This window comes from Phoenix dactylifera, unplaced genomic scaffold, assembly GCF_009389715.1.
Source record: "Phoenix dactylifera cultivar Barhee BC4 unplaced genomic scaffold, palm_55x_up_171113_PBpolish2nd_filt_p 000630F, whole genome shotgun sequence".
NCBI classification, from domain to species: Eukaryota; Viridiplantae; Streptophyta; class Magnoliopsida; order Arecales; family Arecaceae; genus Phoenix; species Phoenix dactylifera.
In genome coordinates, this window is record NW_024068023.1 from 76677 (window position 1) to 96558 (window position 19882).

Consider the following 19882-nt stretch of genomic DNA (forward strand, 5'->3'; position numbering starts at 1 on the left):
ATGCGGGTGGAACATGGAGAAATAATTAGCATGACATCAAACTCTCATGTAAGCTTTAAATAACACAAATGCAAACTTTATATCAAACTCCCTTGTAAATAAGGCAAGTAACAAATAATTAAAAGTCTATTTTGATTCCCTTGTAGAAGCTTGGGCATCTTGTGCGAGTCCTTTATCTTTCTTTTAGGTTAAGGAGCAGAATTTGTCCCTTAAGGATCTTTGTAAGGAGTACTGGCTTCAAGTTCTATAAATCAGAGGATCATTTACCAGTGAATTTTCTTTTGTTTATCTGTTTCTGCATTGCATTTTAACATGCTCAAACCGTCATACCCAACCTTTGCAAAGCTCTGCTTTATTTTTTATGAGAAGCTCTGTTTTAACCTTCTTTCCTATTCTATATGCCACAAGGTTTAAGTTGTTCACTACAAAAAAAAGTGGTTCATAAATCATATATGTTTTAGTATGAATTCTGGCACTTGAGGCTTAAACTCTCATGTAAGCTTTATATACCAAAATTCAAACATATCATATTGACCATAAAGTATCATAATAACCTTATAATAACCTTATAAGGTTATTATAGTGATGTATATTTCTAGGAAAATTCAGTTTGACCACCTAGTTCAAAACTAATTATAATAACCTTATAATTAACCAATCATTCATGAATCATTGTTTACAGTGTCTTTGTATTGGTTAATGCTCTTCCTTTAGTTTTTATAGCATAAGATGAAAGGGAAAATATTAATTAAATATTAAGCATAGCATATAAGTAGATAACAATCAACCAGTTCCACAAAAGCAAAGAATTCATTCGACAGGATTGGTCATAAGAAGCTTATAAGGTGAATCATAGGAAAAATGCTAGGAGGCAAAAAAAAATAATTACCTGCAAACTTGATACTGCAAGCTCTGAGGCTTTGTCCAGATTGTCTGGATATTTCTGAACAGCATAATGCAAAATAAATCACTGCTACTTTCTAAAATATGAATAGATGTCACAATATGGCGCTATTGAGCTGAAAATGGTAAGTAAAACCCTTACATTGCTCCATCCCAGCAAAAGTGCAGTCATCAAATCCCCAGTGCCCTGCAAGTTATATATCAGTAAATTTAATAGAAGCCAGATTAAATAGCATGATTGATAAACAAACAATAACAACAGGAGAAACCACTAGCAAAAACTAGGACACAACAACTACTTCTGCCAGCTGAAGTGCATGCAACACAAAAATATTGCAAGAAATGTGGTTACTTGGAACAATGATTCAGTGCAGTAAACAAAGATGTGGAGTGACAGAACAAACAGCATCCTAGATGGAACCATAAATAAAAGTCATGGGCATCCAATCATTCATAAAGCATGTGTTGAATGGACACTAATTTCTCAGTACCAATTTTCATACCTTGGCTATACAAGCAATTTCTTAAAAAAGCTTATATCTAACTGGTCAACCTTCTACCTAGAAGAATATAGGATATGACCCACTTACAGAAAAATACCTTGACCAAAAGAACCAGAAGGGACTATTAATAATAAAAACATCCCAAGTGGAATTCTGTATAGCCCACAAAATAGCAGTAAGATAAAGGATATGACCATCATCGTGACATTACACTCAAGATACTCGGGAAAGGATAATAAAATACTTATGAATCTAATATATGAAACCCAGATCATGAAATTACACTCATACTTGAAGGAAAACGAGAACAAAAGCTTTGCAAATCTACCATATGAAACCCAGATCAGAAGAGATTCATTTAACTAAATTCCAAGAAAGAATGCAGCATTACAGTTCAGATCACCAAATCCCGCAAAAAGACCACCAAATAAGGCAAAAGATAGAACCATTATCACATAGAGATCTAAGGAAACTATCTCAGCAAGAATCCACAGTTCAGATGAGCAAATCGGCCAAAATAACCACCAAACGAATGGAGAAAAGAGAGAGAATCACAAGAAAGAAAGCCAACAAAAGTATCTACTCCGTACCTGCCCTGACCCCGGATGCGCCGGCCTTCTTCAAACCCTTCTTCTTGACGATGAAGCTGGCGCCGATGAATAAGCTCGAGGACAGCGCGAGGATGAGGCCCTTGATGTTGTCGGCGGACATCCCGGTGTAGGACTCCACCCAGCTCCTCCCCGACGCCGCCCCCGGCGCCATCGCGGAGAAACCCTATCGATCCGGACGCTACCTCGAGATCCCCACCGCCCGTCCCACGGCGTCGCCCATGGCGGCGGCAGCGGCAGCAGCTTGTCAGCGGGAAGGGAAAGCACCCGCGCCGCTAGATTTTGGGACGTAGGGGACGGCGCACGCGGCGGAGAGTCGGCGGCGGGGTGGATCCGTGGTTGCGGTGGGTCGTCGCCGTCGGTCGCCTCGGTCTTGTCGGAGATCTAGCGGCAGTGGGCGAAGAACTCGTGGAGAGAAGCGAGAAGACGCACAATGAGGAGGTAAGCGGAGAAAGAAAGTAGAAGGTTTGCCGGGGGGTGAATGGAAATATGATAGGGGAAGGAGAGGGGAAGAAGATCCCAAACCTGGCCAACGGAGAGGGGGAGAAGGGGAAGGAGATGCGGTGGAGGAACACGATTTGGGATCGTTCGTCGGAGGAGATTGGCTGAGATCGGTGAAAAGGGCTGAGGACGGAGAGGGTCGATCGCCGTGAGTTAGGGATTTAGGGCTGTGGGCTATGGAGGGAGGGGGTCGATGGGGTTTTGTGGAGGGGAGGAGTGAAGTCCGACGACGCTTATAAGCGTCGTCGTATTTTTTTTCTACGCTGACGCTTAAAAGCGTCGGCGGAACCTTTTTTACCGACGCTTTTATCAAGCGTCGGCGGTTACCGTTGCAAGAAAAAAATTTGCCGACGCTTTTTTGTAGCGTCGGCAATATAGAGTCGCCAAAACCCTTTATTGTTGTAGTGCAAGTTAGATCGTGCTGTATGATTTGTCACTATAAAAAAAAGGTCAATCAGCGACAAAATATTTTGCTACGAATTACAATTTGTTGCTAATAAGTACCGTAAGATAACCAAATAAAATATTTGTCATGAAATATCATTTAAGTAGTATTTTAAGCAACAAAATTATATTTCGTTGGTATAATTTTTGTCCCCAAATTTATGGTGCCAAATACTTCTACTCTAGCCTTTTGGTGGTAATTTTATTGGAAACAATTTATGATATTTTTGCAATGAAAATTATTGTTATGAATACCATGACTTTGTATGATAATATATTCTTATCATGAATTAATTATTAATTTTGATGATGATATTAGAATCATTCCCAAATATATACTTATGGATACAAGAAAATAAAAAAAATATCAGCAATTTTTTTGACAAGTTAATTTCGTCACTAATATTTTTTTATATTTGGCAAAAACATTATGTTTTGTCGCATTGCAGGTGGATCTTTATTTTTTGGTGAGGATAATATTTCATCGCCAAAGATTTATTTATTACTGATGTGTATAATTTTGTCACATAATATAGTCTATCTAGCGACGAAATAGTATTTCATCATGCACTCTTCAGTATATAAATTTATGATAAAAATTATTTTCATTGCTAATTATCTAATTAACTATCAACAATGATAATATTTTGTAGTTAAATATACCTTTATTGGTAACATATATATTTTTATTGTAGAATACTAACTATTTAACGACAAATTAGATTTTATCACCTATACATTATCTTGTAACTTTTATGATGAAATAATTTTTATTGCAAATTGTTTATATAATTTAGTGATGATAGTGTTTCATCGTTAAATATATATATATATTGGCAATATATAAAGTTTTGTTGCAGAATATTGACCATTTAACGACGTAATGGAAGTTATCATCTATATATCATTATATAACTATAGTTTGCAATAAAAAGAATCATGAATTATCTATTTTTAAAAACATTAAAATTATATAAATATATTAAAATTATTTTAAATATTTTTTAAAATTAAAAATATTATGAAGAATAAAGAAAGTTATTTAACTTTTATTTTTTGTTTAAAAGAAAAGGATTGAATTTTATAAAAGTAATTAATTATTAAAATAAGAAATACCATAATACATTTGAAATGATTATATTTTATAAAATAAATAAGTTTTCAATAAGTATAATAAATAATAATTTTTTATTACAAGTTGAAGATGTTGTAGTGGTTGAGTAGTAGATAACAAATCGAGATGTCATGGGTTTGATCCTATCTATATATCTAGATGCATACACATGATTTTTAGATCTAACTTTTTCCGACAAAGTAGATGTTTAGGCAAAATCATTTACTCACTTTTAGTGACAAATTATTTTGTCATGAATTATGTATGTGTTAACGACAACATTCATTTCATCAAAAATATTGAATATTTGGTGACGAATTACTATTTTCGTCATCGATGACTTTTAGTGATGGGGCATGGTTATGAACCTAGCAACAAAATTTTTTTCGAACCTAGCAATGAAATTTTTTTCGTCACCAAATACTTTAAGCAACGAAATTTATTTTTTAGCAATAAATTTTTTTGTTGCTAAATGTATAAATTCTTGTAGTGTGTAATCTTACCTATAATACTTAAATATGAAGTATGTAGATCATAATACCATTCTTGGTTTCTCTTTTATGTGAAAAACCATTCTTGGTTTCTCAGAGCTTAATTTCTTGAATATTATTAAGCATATTGATTACCATTGTTACTGTATTAGTTCAAATATGATTGATATTTTCTTTGGTGCACTTTCCTTCTTTGCTACATTGTTAGGTTAATATTGATGTACATATTGTTGTAACCGTGATACAAAAATATATAGAATCAATATATTTCTTTCTATTCCTTTATTTTATCAAATATATTAGAAAGAAACTATCCTGCAGATTTTTCTTTTTCAAAAAAAATCTTGTCATTTTTTTTTAAAAAAAATCAATAGTGATCTTTGTGATCTATATATCTTTCAAAGAACTCTTACCTCTCAACAATAGTTGTTAACTGAGTTGCTTAATTCTCTTCACCTGAAAGGCCTCAAATTCAAACTTGAGTGGTGAAGTATGCAAGGGAGTGATGCCAACCAATTATTCTAACAAATGCTAGCCCTACCTTTTTATTAGTAAGAATGAGAGTTGGATATTCAAGATAAATAAGATTCATTCTTTCGGCATAATAATGAGAGTTTGCTATCTAAGATAAATAAGTTTAGTTCTTTCAGTCATGTCAAGGAAGGAAAAGAATTGTATCGTCACATAGATTGTACATCTAATTCAACAACTCTTGGTGTGCTGCTTCCATTCCTTACTACATGTTAGAAAATAGTGTACTAGTCGATTGGAGAAAGTATATGGGATTAGCTTTACGTCCCATATCCATTGCATGAAAAAAAATATCATGGTTGCCACTCTTGCAACCTAAACTTGTTCCCATCATAGCCACAAATTTAGTGTTCAAGAATAATTTGACAAGATTACGAAATAATTCAGCAAAAATTCAATAAAGTTTAAAAATCAAAATACATTAGTATGTAATTATTTAAAATTGTATAATGTATGTAATTATTTAGAATTATATATCTTACATCTATTTAGAAATCATATATATTAAATTAGTAAAAGTGTATCAAACCTAGGAACTATGAAGAAGAGTGCTAGGCAATATTGTGTGGAAGGATGAAAAGAAATAAAATTTGGAGAAGAGAGTAGGATAGAGGTGAAGAAGCTTACAAGTAGGGCTGCAAGCAAGACAGGTAGGATTGGGGATAGGAACAATCCACACCCAATGCATATTCAAATCAGGTCAAAAAATTAACCTAAACATAACCCAATTTCTTTCAACTTGGATCATGCTAGATTTAATAGTAATTTTATAAATCCATCAGATTTTTCATATCAAATCAAGTCAAAAATAATTCAAAGACACAAGCCTAGCCAGAAATTCTTTCAGGTTCGACTTTTAGATCCTGACCCAACCTGAACTATTTCAACCTTAGCCTATGGTCAGACTAGAAGCTGGCCCAAGTCCACTTTTGACATTAGTTGAACAACTTTGTGGAATAGTAAAATTTAAACAATTAATGAATTTTTCAAATTATCACATAGTCTTGTTATTATAGTTGCAACAAGATAATATCTTATATTTTAATTGGGCAAAATGGCTCTTGGAAGGTTATAGTCTTGTTTCTATATCTCTAGTGTGATTTAGAAGTGGGAACGTCATATTCAATTCTATAGACCAAACCTCGTTGATCTTTTAATAATTAGATATTTTTTTATTTTATACACATCATACTTGTATACACTTCAAAGAATGGAAAGCCTTCTTGTTGTGAATGGTGGTACTATTTTCCAAGGTTAGTTTACAAATGGTTGGAGAAATAGTGATCTTAGAACTAAATAACATGATAGCAAGATTATTCAGTATATATGGGATATCTCATAGTTGAATAATTTTATTTATTGTATAGAACTCTTGAAGAACTCTCATTTATTACTAAGATCAAACCTTTTTTTTGCATAGATCAAACACCAAGAGAGAGAATATAAGACAGACAAGAGCTAGTCTGGTAGGACATAGGCCTGTCCAACAAAGAAAGTACAGTTCATGGTGGAACCAGACATGGCAGAGGCGGCTGTACTTCTAGCAGTTCAAAAGATAGGTGTTGCTTTGGGTGGAGAAGCACTGAGAAAAGCTAGTTCTCTGTTTGCAAATGAAGTCTCATTGTTGACTCAACTACCAAGTAGTATGAGCCGTATCAAGAGCGAACTTTTGGTAATGCAAGCCTTCCTCGGTCAAATAGATACTCGAACTGACAGCAACCAGGTCCTTGAAGCTTGGGTTCAGGAGGTACGGAAACTGGCACATAGTGTTGAGGACATTATGGATGAGTATGTCTATCTCATAACTCCACAGCAAGGGGGCAGGTTAGGAGGCTATTGTCACGCCCCGAACCCGAACTTAGGCCCGGGACGCGCCAGACGCCGCACACCCGCACGGCGGACCGCACGGGCGTGCAAGGCTGAATAATCAGACACTCAAGTCACAACATCAGATCACAATATCAATACTAAAAATCTATCATTTATGATAATCAAATCAATAATTCAATTTCAAATGTCTCAAATAAAGTTGGTAACATTTATTTACAAGATCAATTACTTATGACAAAATGAATCTAAATCTATCTATGTCCAATGTCATAAGTCCTCTCCTCCCGAATCCCCCATCAATCATCTCCTGCAATTATGTCAAAAACAGGTATGAGCTACAACAGCTCAGTAGGTAACAACATGCATAAAGTCACGATAACATGTATTAAAGCATATGCAATATAACTACAGGTCATGTGCACAAATAAATATGATGATCCGCAAACCAATCCGATACTCAAGTAATATATATATATATATACCATCTTAGTCTATCATATCACTCATAACATCATCCACATATCTACCGCATGACTACGGCCACATCACCCAGTGGCATGGTCACACCGAAGTGTCAACACTCTGCTCCAAATGGAGCCCTGCACCGCAGTGCTGCACCCCAGGGTGCCCCAATCTCTGCTCCTCAGAGCATGCTCCGCAGAGCCAAAACACCCCATAGTGCCGGAACTAGCTCCTCATACAAGTCGACAGGGCCAACGTTTCCACCCCATTGGCGGGAATCCTAGACAATAGTCACGCGGTCTCCAAAATCACATCCACAAATTCCAACAATCAAACTTAATATAAACATAAGTTTTCAAAAACCAATATATATATGCATAATAGATTTTCAGATGATCGATTTACAGTCAAAAACATGCTTCTAAATGATAATACTGCCAAGAATATAAAACATATCAATATGCTGGAAATAATCACACATATGCATAGTACATGTAAATCATACTTTAAGCAAGGTTACCTACCTGGGCTCGCTTAAAAATCCCTGCCACAGATATCACGAACCCCTGGTTAAACATAAATATTAATTATTTAATTAACTAAGAAACATAATTTAAATTATTCCCAATTCCTTAAATTTCTAAGTTCATGGATCCAAGAATGGGCCCCTAAGATCAGACTGTTAGATGTATGCCCTAGAAGCCAATTTGGCTGACACATTGTTGATTCTAGGGACATAATTTTGTACTTGACTATTTATTATTGAATAAATAAAAGGCATCTTTTCATTCATATTGTTTATGTGTCTATGAATCGTCCAAGAAATTAATAAGATGATGATACATATTCTCAAGAGTTGAGAATTTGAGCCATGTATCATTGGTGATTAATTTCTAAATGCTCCTGATCAATGGATCATCACGAGGACGGTGATCGATCCGATCAGTGCACAGATCACTTTCCTTCTGGATGGACGAGACTTGAGTCCACAATGTAGGGACACTGAAGTGATAGTGCAGGTGCTTGTTAGAGAACAAGGGTACTGAGCGTGACCAAAACAAGAAGTCACTTGGATGTCTATCCACTCGTCAGTGACTTGCTTGATGTTGCAGTAGTGTGACTGGTCCTTTGATCTGCGGTGCTTCGGCTACTCACAGTGAGGTTATTGTAGTTTGACTGCACACATACATGGTCTCTAGCCATATGGGTCCATGCAGTGTAGATTGGCTGCAGTAAGTTCGCTGTAGGAGTAGGGTATGCACCTATAAGGAATCTATCGACCTTGATAGAAGAGGAGTGATCCTATGTGATTTGTTAGACTGAGTTCTAAGACCTTGGCCAGGGCAGTAATATAAAGTGGAAAAAGAGTTTTTCCATTAGCGAACTCGAGTCGAATAAATCTTGACATATGACAGACGATGGGGTTTGACGAGTTGTCCATGACCTCCGTCCTGTAGGGATCCACGATAGTAGGACTGTATCACATGTTAACTGCACCTAGAGGTTCATCTTTCTATTCTACTGGGTAGCCACTACATGCTGCTAGGTGTCACTGGTGGATGGTGGGACTCATAGGGATTATCTTGATGATCGATAAACCCTAATGAGTTGAGTTGGAATCGTTCCAACCCATTGAAAGGAGTTTTCAATGATATTGAGATAGAGATCACAATATATCTCACTACCAGTCAGAGTAGAACCTATGGGGTCACACACACTAGAAGTATTGACCGATCCGATGGTTGAAATCATGATTAGGAATCACAAGTAATCAATTTGATTGATAAGAAGTTGAAGAAGGAAAGGAAATTAATTAATTGGACTTGAAACAAGAATCCTACTTTGGGTAGGATTTCTATAGTCCTAATTGGATTAGGACTGGGAATCCTAGTTGGAGTAGGACTGGGATTCCTACTTGGAATAGGATTCCTACAATCCTAATGAGATTAGGAATTTTGAATTAAAATTGGATTCCTATTTGGAGTAGGATTCCTAGAAATCCTAATTGGATTAGGACTTCGGATTCAAATAGAGTCCTAATTGGATTAGGACTAAAATTAAATACATCCTAATTGGATTAGGATTCCTTAAGTCTAAATTAATTATTAATCTAATGAATCAACATGACTCCTAATTGGATTAGGATTGAAGAGTTCAATTGAGTCATGGTTCATTCAAGTCCTAATTAGATTAGGACAAGCATAGATTGAACCCAAAATTGGCTAATCCTAATTAGATTAGGATTAAACCATGAGAGAGGCACCTAATCCTCTTTGGAAGAGGATTAGGCTAACCAAGTAAGAGGGGCATCAGCCCCTCTCCAATTGGTTAGGGCGACAAGAAGAGAGAAGGGGCCGGCGCTCCAAAGAAAGAAGGTTGTCAAGGGCTCCTAACTTGTAGGAGCCCTTGATGCTTATAAAAAGGGACCTAGGGCCGGCGCCCTAGGTATGAGCTCTCCCTCTCCTCTTCCATCACGTGGCCACCCCTCTCCCTTCCTTGGTTCAGCCGCCATCAGCAAGGGGAAAAGAAGAAGAGGCGTGCACCTCTCCTTGGCCTCCTTCCTTGGTTCCAATGCAGGGAAGAAAAGAAGGCTGCGTGGGGATTCTTCTTCTTCCTCTTCTTCATCCTTCTTCTTCCTCCTCTCAAGCACAATCAAGGGTTGATTGAAAGAGAGGAAATCAGCCATCAAAAGAAGTCTTTGCAAGGGAGCTAGCACCCCGGGAAGACAAGAGAGCTTTGATCGGATCACTGCTTCGTGTGGATACCCGTAGAGGCCGAGCACTTGAACGGCTTCAAGCGAACCTTCATCCTAGACCACGAACTTCAGTTTGCGGTGATCATCTATCCGCACAAGGTGAAGATCTGATCTTCCTAAAGGTTTAAAAAGTTTTAATTCTTATCTAACTACGAACGGTTCATAAAACAACGTTCATGCGATGAACGTCGATCCCGCTTATGCCGATTCCGCTGCCATCTGAAAAATTATTTGAAATATCAGCGGCATGGGCGGGTTTCCAACAGTGGTATCAGAGCCTAGGCTTCGTAGATTAAGGTAAGAATTAAATATCTAAAGGCTTATTAGATCTGAAAATTGATTGATCATGCATGCTGAAAAATTCTGCATGCAGATTTTTCAGGGGTGCTGATTTTATACATGCTGATTTTTATGTGATAAAAAGATGATTCTAATTGCATTGTTAACGGGATTACAAAGTTTAGAATCATGATTAGCATGATCAGCGACCTATGTCATGATATAATCAGTTAGTTTTCAGATCTGAAAATTATAATTGTTGCATACGGTGATGATCATAGGATTCAAACCCTTTTGGTATCAAATGTAATGACCTGCGATGTGATCTGCGATGTCATGTAATTTTTCAGATGCTTGCATGCATCTTATTTGATATTTTGAGAGGCCTGCGTGCCTCCTAAAAGGAGATGTAATTTATTTTTATTTTTATTTTACATCTGGTTGTATTTCTGTGATGTGATGTACATCAACGATCAAGCTGAATCAAAGGCATGAGATGAAAGGTGATCTAAGCGGTTGATGGCGATGGGATCAAGAGTTGATCAAGGATCGAATCAAGGAGGCTTGGAACCAATTCAAGAGTTGAAGACCACTTGATCGATTGATGTGCATGTGCTTGTAATACGACCTAATTAGAATCCATGATCATCACCTAGTTAAAGTTTAGCTTTATTTGATGTTGCGATTATAACTGCCTGTGATGTACCGTTTGCATGTGATGTGAATGCGAGTCGGGTAGATAGGTTTACATGTGATGTAGCAAACCTAACTGAGACCTAAATCAAAACCTCCTCAATCAAGTCGAGAGTGAACCGATATGAGCAAGTCATATTAGATTAATTGATCTAATTGGTGTCTAGGAAAGCATGAAAGGTGGTTACTTAATTAGGACCTTACTCTCTGAGTAAGGGGAGCCTCCCACCTGCTTACCTGGCCAATTGTTCGATTACCTCTTATGAAGGGCTCAAGTTGCAAACACTAAGACCTGATTAACCAATATTAAGTCAATAGGTCTTCCACTGTAGTAGAGCTGCTAAGGCCTTTCTGATGTTGATTTGTCTCGGCTGGACACAGTGGTCAAGTTGCATCGGGGGGCTGGACCTCTCTATAGACATGAGATGTTGTAGGGTAAAGGTGGGGTTGGGCACCAATAACTGTTAGGTGAGGACCCAATGACGACTTTATTCCTACGGTTATACGGTGGGTCTGACTTAACTAAGAAATGGGACCAATAACTGTTAGGTGAGGTCTTCATGGCTTAGAGACCAAGTTACACTGCAACATGCTTGAGAAGCATTGTACAAGAGTTGTACACTCATCCATCTATGTGTCACCAATAACTGTTAGGTGAGGTGGCATGTAAATTGGTGGGACCGCAGTACCCACTAGAAACCCTAGTCGTGTAGGATTTCCGTTTTCCTACCAGGGGAGTGTGAGGGATTCGAGAAAATAGTGGGAGTTACATTTGTTCTAAAAGACCTTAGAACAGATTAGGATCAAGTACAAAAGTCTAACTAGAATCTTTACTCTCTGCAGATACAATGTCGGCTTCAAACCCTCTGACCCGTATTCTTGAGACCAACCGACTGACCGGAACCAATTACAAAGACTGGCTTAGAAATCTCAAAATAGTTTTGGACTGTGAGAAGATAGGCTACATACTCGATTCAGATATCCCCACACTACCAGCACGTCCTACTGATGTTCAGCGTGAGTTGCATAAAAAATGGTTGGATGATGACATTAGAGTAAAATGCTATATGATGGCATCCATGTCTAATGAACTCCAATGCCAGCATGAAAATATAAAGACTGCTAGGGACATACTGGCACACCTGCAAGAGTTGTATGGTGAGCAGAGTCGCACAGCTCGTTTTGAAGTGTCCAAGAGGCTTTTCAAAGCAAAGATGCGCGAAGGGCAGTCTGTCCATGATCACGGTCTGACCATGATCAAGGACCTAGAGGAGCTTGAGAAGCTCGGTATGGACATGCACAAGGAATTACAAGTGGATTTGATCCTACAGTCACTTCCTGATTCATTTGGTCAGTTTATAGTAAACTACCACATGAATAAGATTGAATGCACTAAGACTGAACTCATAAACATGTTGGTAACTGCTGAGGGAGCCTTGAAAGGTTCAAGGGGCAATGTCCTTGCTGCTGAGTTGACTTCTGGTTCCAAGAGAAAGTCTACTTGGAAGAAAAAGAAGCCTGCTAAGAAGCAGAAGAAAGACAAGAAGCCAAAGAAGGAAGTTCAAAAGAAAAAGGCTGACGACAAAGAAAAATGTTTCCACTGCAATGTCGAAGGCCACTGGAAGAGAAACTGTCCTTCATACCTCGAGAGCCTGAAGAACAAGAAAGGTGACACACCTTCAGAAGGTATAGACTTGCTCATAATTGAAACTAATCTAACGGTTTCTTCTACTTCTAGTTGGGTTATAGATTCTGGTTCTAGTGCTCATTTGTGCACTACCATGAAGGGTCTAAAGGAAAGTAGAAGGCTGGCGGAAGGTGCGGTAACCCTTCGGGTTGGCAACGGGGCAAAAGTTGCTGCTGTGGCTGTGGGCACCTACCATCTGCGACTACCGTCTGGATTTAGTTTATTACTTAGAGACTGCTATTATGTACCTGCTGCTAGCAGAAATTTGATTTCTGTTTCATGTCTAGCATAGGAAGGTCATGTTTTTACATTTGACAAAGTCTGCTGTTCTATTTATTTAAGAAATAAAATAGTCGCACGTGGTTTCATGATCGACAGTCTCTATCATTTACATATGGATGTATCTGTGAATGTTACCGAGCAAGAAGTGAGTGCCAAAGGATCCAAAAGATCCAGAGATGAGATAAACTAAAGATATTTGTGGCATCTCAGGCTTGGCCATATTGGAGAAGACAGAATGAACAAAATGGATAAAGATGGGCTTTTAGGCTCATTGACTTCCGAGTCATATCCAGTTTGCGAGTCCTGTCTTCAAGGAAAAATGGCTAGACTGCCCTTTGTAGGACATGGGGAGAGGACCACTGAAATACTTACCCCAGTACATACAGATGTATGTGGCCCATTCGATGTGCTAGCCAGGGGACGTTATTCTTACTTCATTACCTTTACTGATGATTATTCACGGTATGGGTATGTGTATCTTATGAGACACAAGTCTAAATCTTTTGAAAAGTTCAAAGAGTTCAAGAATGAAGTAGAAAAACAAACTGGAAAACCTCTTAAGGCTCTTCGATCAGATCGAGGAGGAGAATACCTTAGTGGGGAATTCCGGGACTATCTCAAAGAAAAACGGCATAGTCTCACAATGGACACCTCCGGGTACACCTCAACTCAACGGGGTGTCAGAGAGGAGGAATCGGACCCTATTGGATATGGTCAGGTCCATGATGAGCTTCACTGATTTACCTATGTTCCTTTGGGGAGATGCCTTACTCACAGCGATTTATTTATTGAATAGAGTTCCCTCTAAATCCATTCCCACCACACCGTATGAGATATGGCATGGTAAGAAACCAAGTCTGGGTCATCTCAAGATTTGGGGATGTTCGGCCCACGTCAAGAGACTACAGGCGGACAAACTAGAGGCTAGGACCATAAGTGCTCGTTTTAAAGGATATCCTAAAGAGTCATTAGGATACAATTTTTACATCTCAGAGGATCACAATATGTTTGTGAGCCGTCATGCCATCTTCTTGGAAAATCAGTTTATCCTTGATAGAGGCAGTGGGAGGAAATTGAGCTTGAAGAGAAAGTCTCTGAAAAGCAACGAGTCATGGATCCTATAGAACCCATTTATACAGAGCCAGTACACGATGTCCCTCAACCACCTCGTAGATCTAGTAGGGTCTCCCATCTTCCCGATAGATACTTAGGTATACTAGAAGAGGATACCGAGAAAATGTTCCTAGTGGGAGATAGGGATCACATACAGGATCCCAAAACCTACAACGAGGCGATATCTGATATCGATTCCGAGAAACTGCTTTCCTGAATGGATATCTTGATGAAGATATCTATATGGAATAGCATTTGGGTTTCACTTCCAGTGATGGAGATCACAAGGTCTGCAAGCTGCAAAGGTCCATCTATGGACTAAAGCAAGCATCTCGGAGTTGGAACACTCGTTTCGATGACGCAATCAAAACGTTTGATTTCATCAAAAACGAAGAGGAACCGTGTGTTTACAAAAGGGTTAGTGGGAGTGCTGTCGTTTTTCTCGTACTGTACGTAGATGACATTCTCCTGATTGGGAATGATATTTCCCATGCTAACCTCGGTCAAGGTCTGGTTGTCAAAAGAATTCTCCATGAAAGACCTTGGGGAAGCATCCTATATTTTGGGAATAAAGGTCTATAGAGATAGATCTAAAAGGATGCTTGGCCTTTCACAGAAAATGTACATAGAGGAGGTGCTGAAGAGGTTCAGCATGGAAAACTCCAAGAGGGGTCTCTTACCCCTAAGGCATGAAATTCATCTCTCCAAGAAGATGTGCCCCAACACATCTGAAGATATTCAACGCATGAGCAAGATACCCTATGCATCGGCAATAGGGAGCCTCATGTATGCCATGCTATGTACACGACCTGATATAGCTCTTGCTGTGAGTGTCACAAGCAGATATCAGTCGGATCCAGGCAAGAAAAACTGGATAGCTGTGAAGAACAGTCTTAAGTACTTGAGAAGAACTAAGGACATGTTCTTGGTCTTTGGGAGAAGATCAGAGTTGAAGGTAGAAGGATGCACACATATTGATGATAGAAAGTCTACATCAGAATATGTGCAATTGTGGTTCAGTAAATTGGAAGAGTTCCAAACAACCGATCATTATAGATTCTACCTTAGAAGCTGAATGTTAAGCCGTATCTAAGGATGCAGTGGAAACCTTCTGATTAAAAGTTAATTGCAGAGTTAGGTGTAATGTCATTAGATGCCATAACACTTTATTGCGATAACATTGGCACCATAGCACTAGCTATGGAGCCATGGTCTCATCAGAAGTCCAAGCACATAGAGCGGCGCTTCCATCTCATACGCGACTATGTTGAGAAGAAATATGTAGAGGTGCAGAGAGTAGACTCCGCGGAAAACGTGGCAGACCCGTTCACTAAGCAGCCGAGTCAGCAAAAGACTGAAGCCCACCTTGAGAAGATGGGCCTAAGATATATGACCAATTGGCTTTAGTGCAAGTGGGAGATTGTTAGATGTATGCCCTAGAAGCCAATTTGGCTGACACATTGTTGATTCTAGGGACATAATTTTGTACTTGACTATTTATTATTGAATAATAAAAGGCATCTTTTCATTCATATTGTTTATGTGTCTATGAATCGTCCAAGAAATTAATAAGATGATGATACATATTCTCAAGAGTTGAGAATTTGAGCCATGTATCATTGGTGATTAATTTCTAAATGCTCCTGATCAATGGATCATCACGAGGACGGTGATCGATCCGATCAGTGCACAGATCACTTTCCTTCTGGATGGACGAGACTTGAGTCCACAATGTAGGGACACTGAAGTGATAGTGCAGGTGCTTGTTAGAGAACAAGGGTACTGAGCGTGACCCAAAACAAGAAGTCACTTGGATGTCTATCCACTCGTCAGTGACTTGCTTGATGTTGCAGTAGTCTGACTGGTCCTTTGACCTGCGGTGCTTCGGCTACTCACAGTGAGGTTATTGTAGTTTGACTGCACACATACATGGTCTCTAGCCATATGGGTCCATGCAGTGTAGATTGGCTGCAGTAAGTTCACTGTAGGAGTAGGGTATGCACCTATAAGGAATCTATCGACCTTGATAGAAGAGGAGTGATCCTATGTGATTTGTTAGACTGAGTTCTAAGACCTTGGCCAGGGCAGTAATATAAAGTGGAAAAAGAGTTTTTCCATTAGCGAACTCAAGTCGAATAAATCTTGACATATGACAGACGATGGGGTTTGACGAGTTGTCCATGACCTCCGTCCTGTAGGGATCCACGATAGTAGGACTGTATCACATGTTAACTGCACCTAGAGGTTCATCATTCCTATTCTACTGGGTAGCCACTACATGCTGCTAGGTGTCACTGGTGGATGGTGGGACTCATAGGATTATCTTGATGATCGATAAACCCTAATGAGTTGAGTTGGAATCGTTCCAACCCATTGAAAGGAGTTTTCAATGATATAGTGATAGAGATCACAATATATCTCACTAGCAGTCAGAGTAGAACCTATGGGGTCACACACACTAGAAGTATTGACCGATCCGATGGTTGAAATCGTGATTAGGAATCACAAAGAAATCAATTTGATTGATAGAAATTGAAGAAGTGAACAAGGGAATTAATTAATTAGACTTAAACACAAATCCTACTTCGGGTAGGATTCCTAGAGTCCTAATTGGATTAGGGCTGGGAATCCTAGTTGGAGTAGGACTGGAATTCCTACTTAGAATAGGATTCCTACAATCCTAATGAGATTAGGAATTTTGAATTAAAATTGGATTCCTACTTGGAGTAGGATTCCTAGAAATCCTAATTGGATTAGGACTTCGGATTCAAATAAGAGTCCTAATTGGATTAGGACTAAAATTAAATACATCCTAATTAGATTAGGATTCTTTAAGTCTAAATTAATTATTAATCTAATGAATCAACATGACTCCTAATAGGATTAGGATTGAAAAGTTCAATTGAGTCATGATTCATTCAAGTCCTAATTGGATTAGGACTAGCGTAGATTGAACCAAATTTGGCTAATCCTAATTGGATTGGGATTAAACCATGAGAGAGGCACCTAATCCTCTTTGGAAGAGGATTAGGTTAACCAAGTAAGAGGGACATCAGCCCCTCTCACTTGGCTAGGGCGACATGAAGAAGCTAGGGCCGGCGCCCCCCCTTCTTAGGCAAGTTGTCATTGGAACTCCTAAAAGTTAGGAGCTCCAATCCCTTTATAAGGAGGACTAGGGCCGGCGCCCTAAGCAATTGAATCCTCTTCTCCTTGCTGCCGCCACCCTCTCCCAACTCCCTGGTTCAGCCGCCAACAAGAGGAAAAAGAAGAGAGCCTTGTCCGCCTCCTCTTCCTCCAATCCTTCTTCCAACGCGGGGAAAAGAAAGAAGGCTGCAGAAGCTGTGTTCTTCTTCCTTGAGTTTCTTCTTCCTCTTCCTCCTCTCAAGCACAATCGAGGGTTGATTGAAAGAGAGGAGATCAGCCATCAAAAGAAGTCTTTGCAAGGGAGCTAGCACCCCGGGAAGACAAGAAAGCTTTGATCGGTTCTCTACTTCGTGTGGATACCCGTAGAGGCCGGACGTTTGAACGGCTTCAAACGAACCCTCTTCCAAAACCACGAATTCAGATTTGCGGTGATCATCTACCCGCGCAAGGTGAAGATTTGATCTTCCTATTAGTTTTAAAAGTTTTAATTCTTACCTAATTACGAAAGGTCTCGAAACAACGTTCATGCGATGAACGTCGAACTCGTGCATGCCGATTCCGCTGCCATCTGAAAAATTTTTGAAATATCAGCGGCATGGGCGGGTTCCCAACAGAAGTTGAGTCGACCCAACTGAACCTTGAGTCGACCCAAAGAAATGTTGGGTCGACCCTAGTGAAGGAAGGCTGAATTGCAAGTTTCTGTGGTTCTGAGAGGGTCGACCCAAGGAAAGGTTGAGTCGACCCAAGTGAAAGTTGGGTCAACCCAAGGACAGGTTGAGCCGACCCAAACACGGGCAGAAGCATAACGGCTAGTTCTGCAGAAGTACTTTTTGTCCTTCCAACAGTGAGTAACGGCTAGTTTTTGAATTCTAACCATTGGGGCTTGTCCAATGGATGAAGGAAACTATTTAAAGTGGCACTATTCATCAGAGAGAACATCCTTTTGCAAGAATATCAAAGAGTACACAAGAAAGACAAAGTGCCCTAATCTTCTTCATCCAAGTGCTTCATTCAAGTGTCAAAAGAAAGTGGTTGAGCAGATTCAAAGAGTCATTAAGAGCTCCATCCACCCTTGAAGAGTGAAGCATCCTTGACAAAGAAGAGAGAAGTCACATCAAGCGATAACTATTCTCTAAACTCTTCTTTGTAGATTATATTGTTATATTTGCTCATCTAGGAGCTTAAATCTTCTTTCTTTGTTTATTAAACTCCTTGTAAAGGTTAGTTGGTTAGCCCAAAAAACCAACGGTATAGGTTGATTGGTGAACCCGTAAAACCAATTGTAAAGGTTCGTTGGTGAGCCCGAAAAACCAACATAGGTTCGTTGGTGAGCCCGTAAAACCAACATAGGTTTTTGGTGAACCCGAAAAACCAAAGTGTAAAGGTTTTTGGATTGTGAGCCCGGAAAACAATCCAATTGTAATCTGCGGGATTATAGTGAATTCCCAAGGGGTCGCTTGGGGAGTGGACGTAGGTGCTAAGGAGAGCACCGAACCACTATACTTCTTGTTGTTTGTATTGTGATTTGTTTATTTCACTAACTCATCAATTAACATAAGTAAGTTAGTTAAAATTAAGAGAAACCAATTCACCCCCCCCCCCCCCCCCCTCTTGGCTTGTCACCTTAGGCAACACCAGCCATTATATTTGTTTCTAGGTTAGCCAAAAGGCTTTGGTTTGAAGGTGTTGAAGGAGTAATAAGACTTCATAATGAACTGGTCACAAGAATTCTTGTGCTAGAATACCTTGTTGAAAGTGGATAGCCTGAGTTCATGGAGGATGGTCGTTAAATGGGCGACTTATGCTGCTAGATCGCTATCATTGTTCTGTTCAGAATCATGTGTGACAAGAATTAATGATCAAGTTCTTTGAAGTTAGAATATCCTCATCACAAACATAGAAGAAATCTGGGAGAAGGTGCTGTTTCTCAAGTTCTAGAATGACCTACCTTTCCAAAATTTTATGTTATCATCAGATTTGAAGAAGAGGTTCAATTCACAGAGTAAGTTCTCTTCTCAAGGTTCTACCTAATGGACTCCTATAGTACATTTTTGAGATTCGGATCTTCCAACGGTCAAGGTAGTCCTGCAATATTTGTTGCATCCACTTGTTGAGAAAAGGCGCATTTCATTAGTTGGAGTTTTGTAATACCTAGGCTTTATTCTGATTGTTCCATGACACTCAGCCCCCCTCAATTGGGCCATATAAATTTTGATTTTAGTAATTTTAGTTGTTTTCCCTAGTTATGGCAGTTTCCATAAAGAAATAAATATAATAATAAATAAAAGTCAAGAAAATATGCTAGACGCTAGTTTAGATTATGTTACTTCTTGGGTACCTTTTTTGGTGTAGAATTCTTCTGGTTGTTTAAGCCAGGACAATCAAATGATTTTTTTTTAAGTTCAAAAATTCATGGATCACAACATTTTAGAGTGCAAACTATGATTATATGTTTGATGACATTTTTAACATATGAACATTCTAGTCTCTATGAGATTTGAGCTCAAAGCCAAGTTCAAAACATTCAAGTCCTCTTTTCTAG